Source organism: Halichoerus grypus, chromosome 4 (assembly GCF_964656455.1).
Source record: "Halichoerus grypus chromosome 4, mHalGry1.hap1.1, whole genome shotgun sequence".
Classification (NCBI taxonomy): Eukaryota; Metazoa; Chordata; class Mammalia; order Carnivora; family Phocidae; genus Halichoerus; species Halichoerus grypus.
In genome coordinates this window covers 168,170,370-168,191,241 of record NC_135715.1, presented here as the reverse complement: position 1 = coordinate 168,191,241, position 20,872 = coordinate 168,170,370, and the positions used below count along the sequence as shown (strand labels likewise).

Here is a 20,872-nt window from a genome sequence, read left to right as displayed (position 1 = left end):
TCCGAAGCATTGCTCAGTACTCATGACACCATTTCTCAGATACTTAACGTCCAGGAATACTGTTAATAGGCTTCTGCTTCTACTCACACAAGAGTAAAGAACGGACATGACTCCTTCTGCCTTGCATCCTAGCTGCCGGCTCTCCTTACTGTCTGCTGATATCAGGCCCGGCTTTGGATAGAATTAGCCTTTAACTAGTTACCTTCATTCTGCATAAACTGATTCAACAGTGGTTAGGACTATATGTGAATTAGGACTCAGTAAATTTTGAATCACACTTTCAGGTTCTCTCATACAGAAAAAAAAATAATAAACAATTTAAGGCAGTGGTTCATAAACTTTACTGTACGTTAGATTCACCTGGAAGTTTCTTTAAAATCCTGACACTCAGGCTGCATCCACACTCCATAAATCAGAATCTCTGGGAAGGAGACCAAGCATCAGCAGTTTTGGGGGGTTTTGGGGGTTTTTTTTTACAACTCCTCAAGAGATTCCAATGTTCAGCCAAGGTTGAGAACCAAAGATTTAATGAAACTTGGGACTACTATGTCTTTGCATCTGGGATTTAATTTTTCCTTATCCCCTAGGTTTTTGTTTCCTTGTTTGATATATTTCTGATGGCTAGGATGCTGGAAATTTCGCTCTGTCTATTGGGGTGTCATTTTCTAAAGATCACAGATATTTAGATATAATTATTGGAACTTACACTGGTACAGCCACTCCATGATAGCAAGTGCCAAGCTTCAAGACCTGTATTTCTCCAACTGAGGGTAGATGCTCAGAGGCTATATGAGAGAAATTCCTAAGCATTTATAGAAATTTAATCTGCGAACCTCCTAAACACTTGGCTAGGGATAAGGGTGTAGCAACTACGTCGTGTACAGAAAGAAGCTAGCCACTTTCAGTCACCCTTCCTTCATCTCTTCCTCTCTTCCTTTTCCTGAACTCTCTTGCAACACTAAAAAAGCAAACTGAAAGAGCAGAAGAGCAAATAATTGTTGAATGCTATATGTTGAAGATTATTTAGAATATGTGCGGGAAGCAGTTTAGAAATCCATAAAAGTCTAATTCTCCCTTTTATGAACCTAGATTTATTTCTTAGGGTCTTTATTTTAGGGCCAAATTTTTATACCTAAATCAAACACTACAGCCAAACAATACACATCAGGCCAAAAATGACCTAATGTAACCAACTCACTTTTAGATATGAAAGTGAAGGAGGGCTACATTTGATTTTATACAAAATAATCACCTGGATAAAAGGTGAAGTCAATGTTGGAAGCAGCAGAGGTCTATATAAAAAAAGAAACTCCAGTAAAAAATATCACATAAAATGTTGTTTGCACACAAGTTGAGCATTGTTAGGACTCTATCCTGATTTTTACCATCAAGTAACCAAGTTTATAGTTCTCAGAAGATCTTAGCATTTCATTTGGATTTTTCATTATGAGATATTCTACAAAGTATAAATAATAAATGTCATACACTCATCATCTCACACAAGAAATAACACATTACAACCATCATTATATTCCTTTATCTACCTACTCCAGATCCAATTCTTCCTCTCTCCTTCTTACAAAGAAAATTTCTATCTTAAATTTGGAGTTTGTCACTTTCATTAATATCGTACTTTTATTCTGTTTAGGCCATTAAAAATATGTAATACTATTTTGCACATTTAAGCCATACAAATGGAATCATATGCTATGTATAGCTTCTACAACTTGCTTTTTATCTTTCCCTGTAATGTTTGTGAGACTCATCTATGTTGATACATTTACTATTTTATTCATTTTTGCTTCTAGAGAGTATTCCATTGGATGAATTATATCAGAATTTCATATTTTTAATGGTTTGTGTTGTCATCCATTTGTGTTTTTACCTTTTCCACTTTCCAAATTTTTCACTATACCAATGCTCAGTGCACATTTTCGTGCTAGGTTGTTGAGTATTCCTAATACATGTACCCAGGACTAGAATTACTGGGCCGTAGGATATACACAACTCTAACTCCACTAGATATTGGTAAATTGCTCTACCAAAGCAGTTATCCCATAAATGGGATATTAAATGGGAAATTCTCTTTAGCAAAGCCTAACTACCAAATCACTTAAATGACAATCACAATGAATGGTATTCTCATGATACAAAATGTCACTTGATGCTCCCCTGCTAAAGTTGGATCTTACAGTCCCTAAACCTTTTAAGGAAAGGCTAGAGTGTGGGTATTTTAAAAAACCCAAAAGCATTTTACAAATAAGTAGGATATAAATTTAAAGTAGCTGTAGCCATAGGGATAACATTTATAGAACAGTTTTTGGTGATGAATTATGACTAAGGCAAATAGGTACAGGATTAGAAATATCCATTCTGTGTATTGGGCATTAAATTTAATGATTGGAATAAACTCCACCAAATGCAAATGCTTTTTTTTTTTTTTTCTCAACCCAGAGAAAAAGAAAGGGATAAAACCACCCATGAGTGAAAGTGAAAGAATTGTCTGGTTTGTGTTGAGTGGGTTTCAAGTCTGATAGGCATCTATTCAGACAACGAAAGTTAAAAGTTAATAGCATGTTTAATTCTTTTTGATTAAAATTGATGTGTATTTCTGAAGACTGGCAATTGTATACCTAAGTCACAGCACAAAACCAGCCCTCAGGTTCATGAGGGAAAAAATCAATCACTTTGTTTCCTTTTTCATTCTCACTCAAAAAAAATTGTATTTGTGGAGAACCTTCTATGTACTGTTATTTATGCAGGCACAGGGATAGGCCTAAGGAGATCTCTGTGCATACAGAAATTGATATTGAGGAGCACAAACAGTATTGTTTTCCTGCATGCAGATATCTACTATGGTGTCTCTGTGTCCTGAGCAATCTCTTTATTGGAAGGTTGATGTGGCTATTAGTTGACGGAGGAAAAAAAACAGGATGAAGAACCCCAGAAACCAAAGGACACAACTAGGAAGTGGCTTGTGAAAGCCAGCCTCTAAACGTTCTCCAGTAATTCTTGCCTCCTGGTATTCACACCTTTATAAAGTCCTCTCCCACACTGAATAGGCTGACATGAATAACAAATAGTAAATTGAGGATAAACATGTGTGACTCTCAAGTCTAGGTCATAAGAAACATGGCAGCTTAAGTTTGTTTTCTTGGATCACTTGCTCTAAAGGAAGTCAGCTGCCATTTTGTGAAGACCTTCAAACGGCCATACAGAGAGACCCACCTGGCAAGAAATTGAGCCCTCCTGTCAAGATCCAGCCCCTATAAGCCAGGCAGGTGAGTGGAGCACGTTGGAAATGGATCATCCAGCTCCGGCTGAGTCTACAGGTGATTGGAGCTCTGGCTGACATCTTGACAACCCCATGAGAGTCTCTGAGCCAGGATCATGCATTTAAGCTGGTCCTAAGTTCCTGACCCATAGAAACTGTGTGAAATAGCAAATGTTTGTTGTTGTTTTAGGTTGTTAAGTTTTGAGGTAATTTGTTATGCAGCAATAGATAACAAATACAGGGTTGGAAAGAGGAAATGAAAGCAACTCTCTTTCTTCCTTTCTCCAAAACTGTAATAAATACTTCTGTTTATTTTTTTTATTTAAAGAATTAAAACAGTCCTCCCCGCCCCGGGATGGGGGTGGGGGACCTCTAAGACACCATCCTCGGGAAAAAATCTAGTATAGTAAAAAGAAAAATATTATCACCATAAGTGAGTGTATTCATTCACTTATTCAACAAACATTTATTGAGCTTACTACATGTCAGATACTGTGCTAAGTTAGAGAACTACAACAGTAAACAAGAGAGCCATGAATGCTGCCTCATGGAATTTACACTGTAGTAACCAAGAGATACAACAATCAAGTAAATAAATAATTCAAATTCTTATAAATGCCATGAGTCCAGTAAATGAAGTATTGCAATATGTTATGGGGATAGTATGATAGGTCAGGCCTCTTCAAGGAGATGACATCTAAGCTAAGACTTGAAGGATAGAAAGAAAACCATCATTGAAAAAAGGTGGGAAGGGCAATCTAGGGAGAGAAAACAGTGTATCCAAAGGCCCTGAAGTACAAAGATACAATGAATGGACTGAGGAAGGCCAGAATTAAGAGAATCCAATACCTGAGGAGGAGAGTAGCATGAGATGAGACAGGAGTTCATCCATGTGTTTTCAAAATCCTAGGAAAAACACATCATTGTGAGGAGACCATAAAAATAATTTCACTCACATACAAGGCCTGATTCAGATAGTCCTTCTCCTTCACACTTAAAGAAATATTTACAATTTGATAGAAGAAATTAGTTCAGGGGCACCTGGGTGGCTTAGTCGGTTAAACGTCTGCCTTCGGCTCAGGTCATGATCCCGGAGTTCCAGGATCAAGCCCTGGGTCGGGTTCCCTGCTCAGCAGGGAGTCTGCTTCTCCCTCTCCTGCTCTCCCTGCTTGTGCTCTCTCTATATATATCAAATAAATAAATAAATAAAATCTTTAAAAAATAAAAGAAAGAAAGAAATGAGTTCAAACCAAACATCAAACTCGAGTACTCAGAACCTGCTGGTTCCTCACTCCTCTGAGCTCCAAACAAATGTCTTTGTCTTTTTGCCAAGATACCTTGGATTTCAGGTGCCTACCTAGCAGAGTCAGTTAAGTGTCTGCCTTCAGCTCAGGTCATGATCCCAGGGTCCTGGGATCGAGCCCCATGTCAGGCTCCCTGCTCAGTGGGGAGTCTGCTTCTCCCTCTGCCCCTCCCCCCCCCCACTCCTGCACGAGCTCGCTGGCACTCTCTGTCTCGCAAAAATAAAATAAATAAAATCTTTAAAAAAAGATATCTCGGATTTCTAGACTTGAATATCAATGTGCATCACTATAGGTTTTCTTTATAGACACAGGATGGCAGAATCTAGTCTTACAGCTGGGAAAACATACAAGAATATGAATACATCTCATAAAAGCTACATTGTAGGGAACACCTAAAGCATATCGGATTTGACAATTATTCCAGACAATGAAGTTTAGTTGGAAAGTTTCTGGCACTTCTCAGGGGATTGTGTGACTACTTTGGAGTTTAAAGACCAAGTGTCCTCAGTGTTCAGACTTAAAATTCTGTCTCTGTGTGCGACCTTTCAGACTCTGTTTGCTGAAGAAAGAAACTGCAATGTAAAGTCTCAAAATCACATTGTAACATCGCTGGCTGGTTAGGTGTCGAGGGACCTTATGCTATTTATTTAGTCCTGTCATAATGCCCTGTCCAATCCCAAATTCATTCTTGCCTCCAGAAGATTATTGAGATGGAACTTGTGAAATATACAGCCTATTTCAACAAACAGCAATCGACTGCTTCCTTTACAGTTTCCAGGGAAGGAAAAAACTCACCTTGCGAGCCAGGACACAGGCTGTGGTACACCCAAGCTACAAGAATCCTAACTGCCAAAAAGGCACCAAGGGGATATTCATATATACGGTGTGGATGTGTCAGAAGATGCATTTTATGAGGAGTTTAATCTGTGCATTTGAAAGAGAATAGCAGGAACAGTCTCATGGGGCCCGCCTCCAGGACAGACAATGTTTTCACTGTGTAAAGAATCCCGCTTGATGAGAATCGATATGTGTCGTTGGTCTTGACTACAAATAGTTCATTACAAGCTGAGAAAAGGGCCGTTGCCACCCCATTTGCTTTCTGCCCAGCTGTAATGGTCCCAACTCTCTCCACGTCAGAAAAGCCCACAATTACTTGATATAAAAGAATGTATCGGGCAATTCAAAAGCTAGAAATCTCACGGTGAGATTTATAATTACAGGGGAACAGGTGTCTCGCATTTTTTAAGTCCCGATGCTGGTTTACAGCAGGACAAGCGTGCCCTTTGTTCTGTCCTCTCCTCTAGAACTCCTCCAAACGCATGGACTGAGGCTGCTGGTCCCTAGAGAATGTCTAACGTGCCACAGTGTGGCTTCCCCGGAGACATGGATACTCTCTTGCGCCTGAATTAGAAAACCTTGACCAGGACTAGGAGAGGCAAATGCACCGTCAGCCATGGGCTATTCCTGTCCCTGCAGTTGCTGCCCATCCTCAAAATTGAAGACAGCTACGCTCATGTTATCTGAGGCTCCTAAAACAAGCTTAAAGACAGCATCCCTCTGACCCTTTGATTCCATTTAATGTCATGCATTCTACTTCGGAGGGCAGTATTACATCTTTTCCTTATTGAATTTTTTATTAAAGTAGGACACTATTTGGAAGGGTACAAAAATCGTAAGTGTACAGCTTGATGAAATATCACAAAGTGAATATATTTGTGTAAACACTGGCTTCTTCACTCTCCGTCTCTAGCCCACCCTCCTCTCAGGGGTAATGCCATCAGACAGATTCACTGGATTTTGAACTGCATATGAATGGAATCATAGAGTACATATTGTCTTTTGATCTGATTTCTTTAACTCAATACTACATGACGTTGATCCATCTTATCATATGTACTTGTACTTTGTCCATTCTTACTGCTGCGTAATATATTATCATATGAATATACCATACTTCACTTGTCCTTTCCACTGTTGGTGGACATTTGAGTTGTTTCCAGTTTTGTGCTATTATGAATAATGTTACTGAAGATGCTTATGTATATCTTTATGCATATACACAGACATTTTTGTAGGGCATGTGCCTAGAAGCGGAATTACTAGCTTTTAAGGTATGCACACATTTAGAACTTGTTCTTTTTTTTTTTCTTAATGCTTTTGTTCTAGAAGATACTTTGTGCTTTCTTTCCCAGAAAAATATCAACTCCCAGAGCCTCCTCTGCCAGTTTGTTCTTAGAGCTCTACTCTCTGTCACAGAATGACAGTGGGCTACAGGACAATCATTGCCCTTGGCCCTTCTCAGGAGGTGACCAAGAGGCATTCCTGAACAAGAGTCTGACCAATTCGTGAGTGTTCTCTTGCTGCCACAGCCCCTTTTCTTGAGGTAACATCAATACCCTATGCCTTTCCATGTCATCGTCTGGGATTTTCTGTCCCTTTCATACTCTCCTCTTGCCAGAATCACATACTACAGTATCAGAATTACACAATGAAGCAAGCTCTGAGCAATTTTAATCACTATAAATGTCCTTCCTTGAGAAACCCTACACCCCCTGCCCCTCCAAGGAAGCAGCATGATACCCATGGAAAGAATCACGCTGACTTCACTTCCCCGTGGCTCACCTTCTCTCTCAGAAGACAGGATTCCAAAGCATGGGCCCTGGCTTGCCCTGGAAGTGGCATGACCTCTAACAAGGTAACTCGAAGAGCAGAAGGAGGAAAGTAATACCTGTCTCCTACTTACACAAGGATGGGATTTATTGAGTGTTAAAGAAATAACACTGCTTAAAAACTTAGTGATGAAAGGAGTATAAATATTTTAAAAATTATCTTTATTATCCACTTCGAGTCCCTTAGCAAGCTTTCACTTAAACACCTATCTGTTCTAAAGAGGAAACAGTTTGAGCATTTCAGAACACTTTTGGAGTATCTCACAATCTCCAGTTGGTAAGTTATTTATTTGTGACTGGAAATCTTTTCACTCATCCCTATTAGTCTCATATCAAGAATAGCTGATGACTGTTCTCTTATTATGACACTTTACGTAATTAAAATTGCTTTTAAGCCATTGCTTTTCCTTCCTTGGAGTAAATAACACCAAAGCCTTCATGTTTTCAGAATGGGTTCTAGCAGTCCATTCCCTACTTGTTGCCAGACTCCAAACTCAAATTTTGGAGTTCCAAACTGTCTTGGGTCATTTAATTATAATTGGCCGACATCAAAACCCATAACATTCTTTCATTTGTTTATTCATCCATTCAATAACTAGATCATTGTTTTAAGCTTACTATGCATAAGCTCGTGATTCAGTATAGAACAAGACAGATGAGTCCCTCCTCTCATGGAGCTCACTTCCTAAATGTATTGGAAAAAAGTAAAAATACACAACTTAAAAAGGCAAAATGAGGAAAATAAATCCAAATGCTGACTTAACGAATGACAAGGACAGGGGCTACTTAAGACTGCATGATTGGGGAAGGTCTTTCTGAAGAGGTTACACTTGAACTGAAATCTAAATGATCTTAGGAGGTGCCATGGAAAGGTGTGTCAAAAAGGTTTCCATGCAAAGGCTACAGCAAAGACAGGCCCTGCGTAGGGAAAGTCACTGAGACCACAGCATGACCTGCAGAGGGAAAGGAGAGGCGTGGGGAGGCTGGGGACACAGGTGGGAACCAGACCAAATCCAGGCTTGTTGGCTGCCATTAGGTGTTCATCTTGCAAGTCTCACAGGTAATGATTCCATTGGTGAATGATCATATGTGTAAGTTGTTGTCTGGATAATAAATCCAAGAGTATGATCCCATCACTGCATTCTTGCACTTTGTGGCTCCCAGGATTCCCAAGGTCTCTCTGCCATTGGCACTGCTAGCCTCCTTTTCTATCTTAAAGCCCCTCTTCTTCTGAAACATAACCTTCAACTGAATCCTTTTTTACAAGCTAAGATTTAATTCTATCATACCTGAAGAGCTGAGACATAATATACCTAGTTTTTCACATGTAATTATCCTACCCTTGGCCAATAGGAAGCAATAGTTAAGAGCTTAGGCTTTAGATTGCATCAAAACCAGGTTCTATTTCTGTTTTCTTGACACTTTTATTGTGTGTAACTAGCATATTACTTCTACCTTCCTGAGGTTTTTTAGCCATAAGATGGAAATTACTTTTTTCAAAAGATTTTATTTATTTATTTATTTGAGAGAGAGAGTGAGTGATAGAGAGAGCAGGGGTGGATCCCAAGCAGGGAGCCAGACCAGGGATGGATCCCAAGACCCTGGGATCATGACCTGAGCCAAAGGCAGATGTTTAACCAACTGAGCCACCCAGGCATCCCTGTAAAATGGAAATTATATACCTACCTCAGAGTTGTTGTAAGGATTGATGGAGATAATACACGTTAACCCTTAAGAGATGGCCATTAATAATAATGCTATTCAAAAAGCAAAACCATAGAACTTGTGGTAAAAAGAGAAGTTAGATCTTACTCCATTTACTTCTCTCATTTTGTGTTTAAGCCTCTCTGAAGCTAAATTAAGTGTCAATGGTCACATAGTTAGTCAAAAGTTCACCAAATTTCCCTAGTCTAATAGAGGAATAATAGAGGATAAAAATCTAATAGAGGAATAATTCAACCATTCACCACTTGCTTTAGCTTTGATATTGGACTTTATGAACTATGTAATCATTATTTGAATAAATCACAAAGACATTCTGATACCTGATGTGGCAAATTGTGACTGGAATAGTGTGTGTTTAATAAATGCTATTTTTTAGGACTTGAGAGATTCAGACCCATGAATTCTACTTTTTATTCTATTTGTTAAGTGGAAAAAGTCAATAAGAAGATATGTTTTTTATACAGAGCACATCCACCAAATGTGGATTGTAATTTATAGACAAAGCTCCAACAAGAAAATAAATTGTAGGTTATAGAAGAGCTTTGGTAAGCAAATTATTGGGAATAGTGGATATGTCAACTAAGGGCCAAAATCTAGAGAAGGAGCTGTTCTGGCATGGAAGATATGAAACCCACTTATTTCAAGTGCCTCTCATTGGCAAGTTTTCACAGAGTTATCACACAGACATGAACTGAGCTGTGTTAAGTGTGATGGGAAAAAATCCTGAGCCTTAAGTGCAAGTTTAAAAGTAGGCTTTTACATGAACTCTGCATGTTGTACTTCTATTTAACCATTATCAATGGCTTTTAAAGTTATTTTATTATTTGCTTTTTATTATGTAAGTAAACTGCAATCACAGAAATAGAAAATATAAATAAGCAAAAGGAAATTCATTTATAATTTTACCACTCAAAAATGACTATTATTAACATCTTGCCATCTACACGCACACACACACACATTCTTCACATATCCAAGTTAATTCTTATTTTATCTAGAGAGATATATCAGAGGAAATTGACACAAACTTTTAAACATAATATTATACTGAAAAGTGGGCGCCTGGGTGGCTCAGTTGATTAAGCGACTGCCTTCGGCTCAGGTCATGATCCTGGAGTCCCTGGATCGAGTCCCGCATCGGGCTCCCTGCTCGGCGGGGAGTCTGCTTCTCCCTCTGACCCTCCCCCCTCTCATGTGCTCTCTCTCATTCTCTCTCTCTCAAATAAATAAATAAAATCTTTAAAAAAAAAAAAAAAAAAAAAAAAAAAAAAAAAAAAAAAATATTATACTGAAAAGTGATTATCACAAATGTAAAAAGCATTTCAAATGAAAAATCATTTCAAATTTTCACAATTATTGTTTACTACACTTAATGAACCAACAACTCCTTTTCTTCAGGAACGTATAAAGGATTTATGACAACATATTCCATTCTAATTCAACAAGACTTTACTAAACACCTGAATAGTCCCAATATTTGGGGAAATACAAAACAAGTGTCTATGTTTTTGATAAATTATATCTGTAAGAAACACACACAATAAATTCAGTTACTTGAGCAAAATGGTTAGTAGGAGATGAGAAACAGTCTAAATGCCCCCAATCAAAAGACACAAGGTATCAGATTGGATAAAAAAGCAAGAAACATCAATATGCTGTCTGCAAGAGATTCATTTTAGACCCAAAGACACCTCCAGATTGAAAGTAAGGGGGTGGAACATTTATCATGCTATCATGCTAATGAACATCAAAAGAAAGCTGGGTTGGCAATTCTTATATCAGACAAATTAGATTTTAAACCAAAGTCTGTAATAGGAGATGAAGAAGGACACTATATCATAATTAAAGGGTCTGTCCAACAAGAAGATCTAACAGTTGTAAATATTTATGCCCCTCACATGGGAGCAGCCAATTATATAACCCAATTAATAACAAAATTAAAGAAACACATTGTTAATAATACAATAATTATAGGGGACTTTAACACCCCCCTCACTGCAATGGACAGATCATCTAAGCAGAAGATCAACAAGGAAACAATGGCTATGAATGACACACTGGACCAGATGGACTTCACAGATATATTCAGAGCATTCCATCCTAAAACAACAGAATACACATTCTTCTCGAGTGCACATGGAACATTATCCAGATTAGATCACATACTGGGTCACAAATCAGGTCTAATCAGTACCAAAAGATTGGGATCATTCAAAGCATATTCCCATGCTTCAAAACTGGAACTCAATCACAAGAGGAAATTTGGAAAGAACTCAAATACATGGAGGCTAAAGAGCATCCTACTAAAGAATGCATGGGTCAACCAGGAAACTAAAGAAGAATTAAAAAAAAAAAATTCATGGAAACAAATGAAAATAAAAACACAACTGTTCAAAACCTTTCGGATGCAGCAAAGGCAGTCCTAAGAGCGAAGTATATAGCAATACAAGCCTTTCTCAAGAAACAAGAAAGGTCTCAAATACACAACCTAATCGTATACCTAAAGGAGCTGGAGAAAGAACAACAAATAAAGTCTAAACCCAGCAGGAGAAGAGAATTAATAAATATTAGAGCAGAAATCAATAAAATAGATTGAGTAGAACAGTAGAACAGATCAACAAAACTAGGAACTGGTTCTTTGAAAGAACTAATAAGACTGATAAACACCTGGACAGACTTATCAAAAAGAAAGGAGAAAGGACCCAAATAAATAAAATCACCAATGAGGAGCGCCTGGGTGGCTCAGTCATTAAGCATCTGCCTTTGGCTCAGGTCATGGTCCCAGGGTCCTAGGATCAAGCCCCACATCAGGCTCCCTGCTCAGCGGGAAGCTTGCTTCTCCCTCTCCCACTCCCCCTGCTTGTGTTCCCTCTCTCGCTGTGTCTCTCTCTGTCAAATAAATAAAATCTTAAAAAAAAAAAAAGAATCACAAATGAAAGAGGAGAAATTACAACCAACACCAAAGAGATACAAACAATTACATGAGCAACTATAAGCCAACAAATTAGGCAATCTGGAAGAAATGGATGCATTCCTAGAGACGTATAAATTACCTAAGCTGAAACAGGAAGAAATAGAAAACCTGAACAGACCCATAACCAGCAAGGAAATTGGAACAGTAATCAAAATCCCAACAAACAAGAGTCCAGGGCTGGACGGCTTCCCAGGGGAATTCTACTAAACATTTAAAGTAGAATGAATACCTATTCTTCTGAAGCTGTGTCAAAAAATAGAAATGGAAGGAAAATTTCCAAACTCTATCTATGAGGACAGCCTTACCTTGATCCCAAAATCAGACAAAGACCCCACCAAAAAGGAGAATTAGAGACTAATATTCCTGATGAACATGGATGCAAAAATTCTCACCAAGATACTAGCCAATAGGATCCAACAGTACATTAAAAGGATTATTCACCATGACCAAGTGGGATTTATTCCTGGACTGCAAGGGTGCTTTGGCATCTGCAAATCAATCAATGTGATATACTACATTAATAAAAGAAAGGACAAGAACCATATGATCCTCTCAATAAATGCAGAAAAAGCACTTGACAAAGTACAGCATCCCTTCTTGATTAAAATTCTTCATGGTGTAGGGATAGAGGAAACATTCCTCAGTATCATAAAAGCCATATACAAAAAGCCCACAGCAAATATTCTCAATGGGGAAAAACTGAGAGCTTTTCCCCAAAAGTCAGGAACACTGCAGAGATATCTGCTATCACCGCTATTATTCAACATAGTACTAGAAGTCCTAACCTCAGCAATCAGACAACAAAAAGAAATAAAAGGTATCTGAATCAGCAAAGAAGAAGTCAAACTCTCACTCTTCACAGATGACGTGATACTCTATGTGGAAAACCCAAAAGACTCCACTCCAAATTGCTAGAACCCCTACAGGAATTCAGCAAAGTGGCAGGATATAAAATCAATGCACAGAAATCAGTTGCATTTCTATTTACTCACAATGAGACAGAAGAAAGAGAAATTAAGGAGTCGATCCCATTTACAATTACACCCAAAACCATAAGATACCTAGGAATAAATCTAACCAAAGAGACAAAGGATCTGTACTCAGAAAACTATAGAATACTCATGAAAGAAATTAAGGAAGACACAAAGAAATGGAAAAACGTTCCATGCTCATGGATTGGAAGAACAAATATTGTGAAAATGTCTATGCTACCTAGAGCAATCTACACATTCAATGAAATCCCTATCAAAATACCATCAACTTTTTTCACAGAAATGGAACACAAATAATCCTAAAATTTGTATGGAACCAGAAAAGACCCCAAGTAGCCAGAGGAATATTGAAAAAGAAAACCAAAGCTGATAGTATCACAATTCCAGACTTCAAGCTCTATTACAAAGCTGTAATCATCACAACAGTATGGTACTGGCACAAAAACAGACACATAGATCAATGGAACAGAATAGAGAACCCAAAAATGGACCCTCAACACTATGGTCAACTAATCTTCAACATTTACACAGCAAAGGAAACAGTCGACAAAACCAAAAGACAAGTGACAGAATGGGAGAAGATATTTGCAAATGTTTTATCAGATAAAGGGCTAGTATCCAAAATCTATAAAGAACTTATCAAACTCAACACCCAAAGAACAAATAATCCAATCAAGAAATGGGCAGAAGACATGAACAGACATTTCTGCAAAGAAGACATCCAAGAGGCCAAAAGACACATGAAAAAGTGCTCAACATCGCTCGGCATCAGGGAAATACAAATCAAAACCTCAATGAGGGGTGCCTGGGTGGCTCAGTCGGTTAAGCGTCTGCCTTCGGCTCAGGTCATGATCCCGGGGGTCCTGGGATCGAGCCCCATGTCAGGCTCCTCGCTCTGTGGGGAGACTGCTTCTCCCTCTCCTCCCCACTTGTGCTCTCTCTCATTATCTCTGTCTCTCTCTCTCAAATAAATAAATGAAACCTAAAGATAAAAAAAATTTAAAAAAAAAAAAAAAAAAACCTCAATGAGATAGCACCTCACACCAGTCAGAATGGCTAAAATTATCAAGCCAGGAAATGACAGATGTTGGTGAGGATGCAGAAAAAGGAGATCCCTCTTACACTGTTGGTGGGAATGCAAGCTGGTGCAGCCACTCTGGAAAACAGTATGGAGGTTCCCCAAAAAGTTGAAAATAGAGCTACCCTATGACCCAGCAATTGCACTACTGGATATTTAACCCAAAGATACAAATGTAGTGGTCCGAAGGTCCAATATTTATAGCAGCAATTTCCACAATAGCCAAACTATGGAAAGAGCCAGATGTCCATCGACAGGTGAATGGATAAATATATGTGGTGTGGTATATATACACAATGGAATATTATGCAGCCATCAAAAAAATGAAATCTTGCCATTTGCAACGACATGGATGGAACTAGAGGGTATTATGCTAAGCAAAATAAGTCAATCAGAGAAAGACAATTATCATATGATCCCACTCATATGTGGAATTTAAGAAACAAAACAGAGGCTCATAGGGGAAGAGAGGAAAAAATAAAACAAGACAAAATCAGAGAGGTAGACAAACCATAAAAGACTCTTAATCATAGGAAACAAACTGAGGGTTGCTGGAGGGGAGGGAGGTGGGGGGAGGGGGAACTGGGTGATGGCCATTAAGGAGTGCACATGATATTAATTAATATCATAATATCATAAATATCAATTAATTAATTGAATTTAAAATTTAAAAAGGGGGGAAAATTTGAATTACAAAAAAAAAAAGAAAAAAGTTCACTAAGGTCACAGATGCTATTTTTTCCTCTTTATTTTAGAGAGAGAGAGAGAGAGAGTGCATGCACGAGCAAGGGCAGGAGGGTAAGGGCAGAGGGAGAGGGAGAGAGACTCTTAAGCAGGCTTCATTCCCAGCATGTGAAGCCCCATGCGGGGCTCAATCTCACAACCCTGAGATCATGACCTGAGCCAAAATCAAGACTTGGAAAGCTTAACGTACTGAGTCATGCAGGCGACCCTCTTCCTCTCTTTAAAAAAAAATTTTTTTTAACCTGATTTGATTGTATTCTTGATCTGTATCCGGGGCTCTACACAAGATAGGTGTAGCATATGCTAAACACTTGGCATTCGATGAGTAGCCACTTGGAAACTTTACTACATATTTGCATTAATATATTTTTTTCAAGAATCATAAGTAATATTTTTTCACCCATCCCACATCTAAAGTAAGTAATCCCTCTTTAATAAAAACATATTGCTCTAAACATAGCGACACCTACAACAGGTTCTGTATACTGCATTATCATCAAAATAGGAGCACAGAGTCAATCTATAGGCTCTGTCCATGGCTTATGGAAAGATCTGACTCTGAGTTCAGCAATGACACATCCTATACCTGAAAAATAGGCGTTCCAAGTCAGCTCACAGCCCTGATATTAAAATAGAAATCCAAAACTTCTATTAAAAGTTGTTTCCAGTTATTCACTTGCCAACTGACACACTTATTATTTTTTTTAAATCATCTTGCTTTTCCTTGTGGTTTCCGATAAAACTCATTTTATTTAAACAATTATATGTCATTGTCCAAAATGATCTATTCATCATGAACTCTGAGCAGCTAATATATGTCAGCCACAACCCTGAGTATTGTCACGGATTAAAGAAATCCAGGAGCACCTGGGTGGCTCAGTCGGTTAAGCGTCTGCCTTCAGCTCAGCTCATGATCTCAGGGTCCTGGGATCGAGCCCCACATCAGGCTCCCTGGTCAGCAGGGAGTCTGCTTCTCCCTCTCCCTCTGTCTGACACTCCCCCTCCCGTGCTTGTTCTCTCTCTCTCTCTCTCTGTCAAATAAATAAATAAAATCTTTCAAAATAAATAAATAAAAGATAAATCCAGCCCAAAGAGGAGTTTACATTTTATTCACCTCTCTCTATATAAAACATCAAGGAAGTCCAAGAACTTAGTCCACTACAACTCTTACTATAATTTCCTGTCATCTCTTAACTCTATAGTACTTCAAAATGCCCATGTCCCCCATCTCTCTGTTTACCCCTGGAGACCTCCACCCTGTCCTGCCGTCTTGTTCTCCACCAGCACCTGTGTGTCCACCAGTGAGCTCCCCAGAGCTCTCACCTTCCTTCATAGTAACCCCTGAGCAGTGTGGTTCTTTGTTTAATTGCATTCCTCACAGAAACTGTTCAGAATATTTTTCTCTTTCATCAGATGACAAATGCTGTGGGGGGAAGCTGTGAATCTACATATATTACTGTTTTTCACATCACAGTTATAAGCATTCAAAACTTGTCTCCTTTGATAAATAATAAGAAGCTCTTAGCATGATCTAATTCTCCAGGGCTATACTTGTTTGCCAAAGAAAGATGTAGATGTGTGTGTGCACGTGCATGTGCATACCAATGAGTCTGTGTGTCTTGTACGGTGTGTGTGTGTGTGTGTGTGTGTGTGTGTGTGTGTCTATGTAGAGTATGTATCCCAGAGATCCACAAATTGCGCACAACTGAGAAAGCATGGAGAGGAAGAGAGAGTGCCATTAAAGGGTGAACCTAACAATGAGTGAGACTGTGAAAGTGAGTCCCTGTACCTTCTCGTTCCAGATCCCAAGCCATTTTCAGCTATCACCTTTCCACTGCAACACACTTAGCCATGACCATTTTAGGAAACACAGTGACATCATTTTCAAATTCATATCCTAAATCTTGACATCATGCTTCATTGTCCTGAGGCATAATAGGAGGTAGTCTTCCTAATCTTTCCCTACTGTCCCTGAATCTACACTCAGCTTGGATCTTTCTGAAGTTCCCATAACTCTTTGTCTCCCCTATCTGAACAGTAGCCAACACAGATATGCATCATGCGTGCAAATAGAATTACATAGATTTTTGTGAGTATATTTATACATATGGTATCGAACTATACACCATATTCTGCAACTTGCTATTTTCATGTCTTACAGATCTTTCTATATCAGAATATATTGGCCTACCTCATTATTCCTTAGAATTGAATAGAAAAACACACATGTACCATGTCAGTTTCACCAACTTTTATTGACAAGCATTCATGTTGTGATCTTCTTCCTATTAGAAAAAATACTGTAGTATCATCTTTGTTCAGACTCCTGGTTCATAGGTGTGAGTATTTATAGTTAGTGTTTCTCAAATCTGGCTTCACGTTAAAAACATGTGGAGAGCTTTCAAAAATACCGCTGCCCATGCTCCCCAGCCTCTCCCTCCACTAGACCAGTTAAATCAGAATCTGGGAGTGGAGCCCAGCCATGGGTATTTAATAAAATCTCCCCAGGTAATTTTAATATGCAACCAAGGTGGAGAATCATTAATAATTACGAAGAATTGGAATTGCTGACTTGAAGGGTATATACATTTTACTTTTTTTTTTTTTTTTACATTATACAGTTTGAACTCATTTTGTAAACGGTTAAATAATACACAGTTGCAAATCATATGGTATCATTACTTCTGCTCTAAGTAAAATTCTCAGGAAATCTAGAAGTAGAAAGTAAGTACCTTTCTTTATAGGGTCTCTTTCTAAGCTGAAATGGCATCTCCTCCCAAATGCCTATGTAAAGTGAGTGTCCACCCTACTTCACCTCATTACTTTCACAGTACTGGGCTTGTTTTCTTTGTATTATAGGCATAGCTCCGAGATGTTGCTGGTTTGGTTCCAGACCACCAAAATAAAGCAAACATCACTACAAAATGAATCAAATGAATTTTTTCTGTCTCCTGGTGCATATGAAAGTTATGTTTACACTATACTGTAGTCTATTAAGTTGCAATGGCTTAATGTCTAAAAAAAATGTATATACCTTAATTGGGAAATACTTTACTGCTAAAAAACTTCTATCATCGAGGCTTTTAGCAAGCTGTAATCACTGAACACAGATCACCATAATAAATATAATAATAATGAAAAGCTAAAAATATTGTGAGAATTATGAAAACATGACACCGAGACACGAAGTAAGTAAATACTATTGGGAAAAATGGCGCCAGGAGACTTGCTCGACACAGGGTTGCCATAAACCTTCAATTTGTCAAAAACACACACATACACACACACAATATCTGTGAATCACAATAAAGCAAAGCACAGTAAAATGAGTTATGTCTGTCCTTTGACAATGTGCAATCATTTCATGTAGTTGACCATTCTTTTATAGCCCCTAATCTCCAACAGAAGTCCAAGAGAACAGGACCCAATCTGTCTTATTCACCCAGTAATCCTAATGCCTATTATAACAGGACCTAGAATATAATAGATGGTCAATATGTGTGGAATACATCAGTCCGTGTGGTTGTCTAGTCAGTGGTTAAGCATGTTAGGCTGTGGAAAGGACCAGTAAAATGAAGGAGAAATACTGGTTGTTCTCATTCCCCAGACCTAGCCTTTCCAAGTAGAAAATAAGTATTTCTTTATTTGTAATTTAATTTAATTTTAATTCCAGTATAGTTAACATAAAACAAGTATTTTACCTTAGCCAAAAGAACCTACAAACCCACACTATCATACAAGAAACAGATTAGTGTGTGGCAAACCTTGACCATGTGGTTTAAAAAAAACACAAAGAAATCAGAAGGTAGAATATGATGAGCCACCTTCAGTAATAAATTTTTCCCTTCTCTGTCATCCCCCTGCATTTTGGTAAACATCTAAAAAAACTTATACAGCAAATGGTACAGTTAAGCATGAGAAACACTTGGAAGATCTGGGCGCGGAGGGTATCAGCTGTCACTGAGAACGTGATTCCTCAGCTGTTCCCTTTCTTTCCCCTTATAAGTAAGTCTTGTCACATAGTCCTATAAAAAGGAGGGGGTCAAGACAGCAATTTCCTTTTGATTCTGATTATCATATTAAATTACTCAGGATCATAGTTGCAGAAAGCCTCTAAATTCTTCTTTCTCCACCTATAATTTCTGTGTATAACAAATAATGCCTAGCCAAGTGCCATATACATTATGTCCAATAGGATGAACCATTTTTTAAAAGGCCTCAGTGTTGTAAATTGTGAACATGTTTAGACTTTCCTTCTATATTATACCTGACTAAAACACAAGGAATATTGACTAAGTGGGAATGAGACCTTACATCTCATATTTGAAGTTTCAGGGTGACTTGTTTTTACATTTTTCAGACTTTTTTTTCATTAACTTTTTTAATTTTAGGATAGTTCTAGATTTATGGAAAAGTTGAGAGAAGTTCTCATGCACTCCACACCCAGTTTTTCCACTGTTAGCAAGTGTATGGTACACTTGTCACAAGAAACCAATATTGATACACTATTAGTAGCAAAAAGAAAAGTCCAGGCTTTATTCATATTTCTACCTAATGTTCTATTCTAATTTTTAGATTTGAGACAAGCAATATAACCTAGGTAAAATATGTTCAGATTCTCCTGGCTGTCCTGTATGTGAGAAATGAGTACCAGCAGCTAATGTAGATAATGACTGAGTCCTTGGTGTGGGGCAGCAAACGAGAGAGCTAATAAAAACATTTCTGGGGACGCCCGGGTGGCTCAGTTGGTTAAGGATCCGCCTTCGGCTCAGGTCATGATCCCAGGGTCCTGGGATCAAGCCCTGCATCAGGCTCCCTGCTCAGCGGGGAGTCTGCTTCTCCTTCCGCTGCTTCCCCTGCTTGTGCTCTCCCCCTCTTCCACTCTCTCTCAAGTAAATTAAAAAAAAAAAAAAAATCTTAGAAAAAAAAAACCCACTTCTCCTGAACCTATGTGGATAATATAATCCAGTAGATCAGGCCACCCCAGGCGATAAGGAGATTGATACTAGGGGTCAGATGTGACTTAAGTAAATTATTGCTAATATGGGAGTCTAAATGTCTCTTAGTTGTAATATATGAAGAGGAATAGTGACCTTCCCCAAATTGGGGAATGCTTTTATATCAGACCAAAAGAAAATGGAAAATGGATAACAAATCTATATCTTTAAACATAATATTCAACAACTAGAATATAAATGTGTGTATTTACACATATACATTTATATATGTATGTGTGTATATATGTGTGTATGTGTGTGCATATATATATTAAATATATATATGTATATATACACACACCATATGCTCTTACATATCTAACTATCTAATGTATAAATATGCTCTTTTAAAATCCCAAACTAGCTACTGAGTTTTTTGGGAGGTTTTGTTTTGGTTTATTTTGTACTTTGGGTTTTTTCTTATAATGAATAACTACTCATTAATTAAATAACCTCACAAATTAAAAAGAACAGAAGTGAAGATGGTACATTGCTTAATCTTATGCTTCTTAATATGAGAATCTAGCTTTGCAAAGTGAGGAACCCAAAGACAGAAAAGGAAAAATTTTCAAGTTACCCATCAAAACTCACACCATATTGATAATTAAAGTCCTTTTCTCTCTTTATTTCTCTGCCCACTTAGATAAAAAGTGTATCTTACCTCCCTGGTATGGATAAAAAAAAATTCCAAGAGGTAAGTAATTAGGCTTTATGCCATTTAGGAAGTAAAATGAATAAGTATCTACTTTGACAGTTATTTTACTATTAGAAAAGCTGTTTTGCAAGAAGGTAAATCTTGCTGTCATTCCATTCCATTTAATTTTTTTCATTATAGAAAGAAAATTAAGTTATAGGAAGTAGTTTTGAATTATTTTTCTTTAGCATACAGTTCATTACAATTAAAAAGAGAGAGAGGGAGGGATGGAGAGAGAGGCAGAGTTTGTGCTCCCTAGAAGGGAAAGCACTTTAATATTTGATGGGCTTTCCTTATACGTCTGTTTTTTATTTTTAAACACCACCACCTCTTTGCTGACCAACAACTTCTTGCAAATTATGGCAAGGGTGGGGGAGGAGCATGAGCAAAGGAGTTGAGTGAAAGTTGGTGATACTGCCTG

General features: G+C 38.0%; 1 long non-coding RNA gene across 1 annotated transcript in view; it reads right to left on the bottom strand.

Moving 5' to 3' along the window:
* Positions 1–20,872, bottom strand: part of LOC144381651 (uncharacterized) — a 118,970-nt gene that overhangs the window by 18,869 nt on the left and 79,229 nt on the right. Inside the window, exon 4 of the long non-coding RNA XR_013447357.1 lies at positions 4,124–4,180. This is a non-coding gene — a long non-coding RNA (uncharacterized LOC144381651). The remainder of the gene's footprint in view (positions 1–4,123; positions 4,181–20,872) is intronic.